Genomic DNA, 3,694 nt, shown 5'->3' on the forward strand with positions numbered 1-3,694 from the left:
TCAGTTTTGTCAGACGTTTGTAAAATTCTTGCAGTAGGTTTATTTGCGCAATTTGAGCATTTCTAGCATGTTTGGTTGAAATTGGAAATTTACATTTTTCACTTTTGTCAGACCATTGCAATATTCTCACAATAAGCTAATTAGCTCAATTGGAGCATTTCTAGCATGTTTGGTTGAAATTGGAAATTTACATTTTTCAGTGTTGTCAGACGTTTGTAATATTCTCACAATAAGCCAATTAGCTCAATTTGAGCATTTCTAGCATGTTTGGTTGAAATTGGAAATTTACATTTTTCACTTTTGTCAGACAATTGCAATATTCTCACAATAAGCTAATTAGCTCAATTGGAGCATTTCTAGCATGTTTGGTTGAAATTTGAAATTTACATTTTTCAGTTTTGTCAGACGTTTGTAAAATTCTTACAGTAGGCTTATTTGCGCATTTTGAGCATTTCTAGCATGTTTGGTTGAAATTGGAAATTTACATTTTTCACTTTTGTCAGACAATTGCAATATTCTCACAATAAGCTAATTAGCTCAATTGGAGCATTTCTAGCATGTTTGGTTGAAATTGGAAATTTACATTTTTCACTTTTGTCAGACAATTGCAATATTCTCACAATAAGCTAATTAGCTCAATTGGAGCATTTCTAGCACGTTTGGTTGAAATTGGAAATTTACCTTTTTCACTTTTGTCAGACGTTTGTAATATTCTCACAATACGCTAATTAGCTCAATTGGAGCATTTCTAGCATGTTTGGTTGAAATTGGAAATTTACATTTTTCACTTTTGTCAGACAATTGCAATATTCTCACAATAAGCTAATTAGCTCAATTGGAGCAATTCTAGCATGTTTGGTTGAAATTGGAAATTTACATTTTTCACTTTTGTCAGACGTTTGTAATATTCTCACAATAAGCTAATTAGCTCAATTGGAGCATTTCTAGCATGTTTGGTTGAAATTGGAAATTTACATTTTTCACTTTTGTCAGACAATTGAAATATTCTCACAATAAGCTAATTAGCTCAATTGGAGCATTTCTAGCATGTTTGGTTGAAATTGGAAATTTACATTTTTCAGTGTTGTCAGACGTTTGTAATATTCTCACAATAAGCTAATTTGCTCAATTGGATCATTTCTAGCATGTTTGGTTTAAATTGGAAATTTACATTTTTCACTTTTGTCAGACAATTGCAATATTCTCACAATAAGCTAATTAGCTCAATTGGAGCATTTCTAGCACGTTTGGTTGAAATTGGAAATTTACCTTTTTCACTTTTGTCAGACAATTGCAATATTCTCACAATAAGCTAATTAGCTCAATTGGAGCATTTCTAGCATGTTTGGTTGAAATTGGAAATTTACATTTTTCAGTTTTGTCAGACGTTTGTAATATTCTCACAATAAGCTAATCAGCTCATTTGGAGCATTTCTAGCATGTTTGGTTGAAATTGGAAATTTACATTTTTCACTTTTGTCAGACAATCGCAATATTCTCACAATAAGCTAATTAGCTCAATTGGAGCATTTCTAGCATGTTTGGTTGAAATTGGAAATTTACATTTTTCACTTTTGTCAGACGTTTGTAATATTCTCACAATAAGCTAATTAGCTCAATTGGAGCATTTCTAGCACGTTTGGTTGAAATTGGAAATTTACATTTTTCACTTTTGTCAAACAATTGCAATATTCTCTCAATAAGCTAATTAGCTCAATTGGAGCATTTCTAGCATGTTTGGTTGAAATTGGAAATTTACATTTTTCACTTTTGTCAGACGTTTGTAATATTCTCACAATAAGCTAATTAGCTCAATTGGAGCATTTCTAGCACGTTTGGTTGAAATTGGAAATTTACATTTTTCACTTTTGTCAGACAATTGCAATATTCTCTCAATAAGCTAATTAGCTCAATTGGAGCATTTCTAGCATGTTTGGTTGAAATTGGAAATTTACATTTTTCAGTTTTGTCAGACGTTTGTAATATTCTTACAGTAGGCTTATTTGCGCAATTTGAGCATTTTTAGCATGTTTGGTTGAAATTGGAAATTTACTTTTTTCACTTTTGTCAGACAATTGCAATATTCTCACAATAAGCTAATTAGCTCAATTGGAGCATTTCTAGCATGTTTGGTTGAAATTTGAAATTTACATTTTTCAGTGTTGTCAGACGTTTGTAATATTCTCACAATAAGCTAATTAGCTCAATTGGAGCATTTTTAGCATGTTTGGTTGAAATTGGAAATTTACTTTTTTCACTTTTGTCAGACAATTGCAATATTCTCACAATAAGCTAATTAGCTCAATTGGAGCATTTCTAGCATGTTTGGTTGAAATTGCAAATTTACATTTTTTACTTCTGTCAGACAATTGCAATATTCTCACAATAAGCTAATTAGCTCAATTGGAGCATTTCTAGCACGTTTGGTTGAAATTGGAAATTTACATTTTTCACTTTTGTCAGACGTTTGTAATATTCTCACAATAAGCTAATTTGCTCAATTGGATCATTTCTAGCATGTTTGGTTTAAATTGGAAATTTACATTTTTCACTTTTGTCAGACAATTGCAATATTCTCACAATAAGCTAATTAGCTCAATTGGAGCATTTCTAGCACGTTTGGTTGAAATTGGAAATTTACCTTTTTCACTTTTGTCAGACAATTGCAATATTCTCACAATAAGCTAATTAGCTCAATTGGAGCATTTCTAGCATGTTTGGTTGAAATTTGAAATTTACATTTTTCAGTTTTGTCAGACGTTTGTAATATTCTCACAATAAGCTAATTAGCTCAATTGGAGCATTTCTAGCATGTTTGGTTGAAATTGGAAATTTACATTTTTCACTTTTGTCAGACAATTGCAATATTCTCACAATAAGCTAATTAGCTCAATTGGAGCATTTCTAGCATGTTTGGTTGAAATTTGAAATTTACATTTTTCAGTTTTGTCAGACGTTTGTAAAATTCTTGCAGTAGGCTTATTTGCGCAATTTGAGCATTTCTAGCATGTTTGGTTGAAATTGGAAATTTACATTTTTCACTTTTGTCAGACCATTGCAATATTCTCACAATAAGCTAATTAGCTCAATTGGAGCATTTCTAGCATGTTTGGTTGAAATTGGAAATTTACATTTTTCAGTGTTGTCAGACGTTTGTAATATTCTCACAATAAGCCAATTAGCTCAATTTGAGCATTTCTAGCATGTTTGGTTGAAATTGGAAATTTACATTTTTCACTTTTGTCAGACAATTGCAATATTCTCACAATAAGCTAATTAGCTCAATTGGAGCATTTCTAGCATGTTTGGTTGAAATTTGAAATTTACATTTTTCAGTTTTATCAGACGTTTGTAAAATTCTTACAGTAGGCTTATTTGCGCATTTTGAGCATTTCTAGCATGTTTGGTTGAAATTGGAAATTTACATTTTTCAGTTTTGTCAGACGTTTGTAATATTCTCACAATAAGCTAATTAGCTCAATTGGAGCATTTCTAGCATGTTTGGTTGAAATTGGAAATTTACATTTTTCACTTTTGTCAGACAATTGCAATATTCTCACAATAAGCTAATTAGCTCAATTGGAGCATTTCTAGCATGTTTGGTTGAAATTTGAAATTTACATTTTTCAGTTTTGTCAGACGTTTGTAAAATTCTTACAGTAGGCTTATTTGCGCAATTTGAGCATTTCTAGCA

Source organism: Watersipora subatra, unplaced genomic scaffold, assembly GCF_963576615.1.
Source record: "Watersipora subatra unplaced genomic scaffold, tzWatSuba1.1 SCAFFOLD_39, whole genome shotgun sequence".
NCBI lineage: Eukaryota > Metazoa > Bryozoa > Gymnolaemata > Cheilostomatida > Watersiporidae > Watersipora > Watersipora subatra.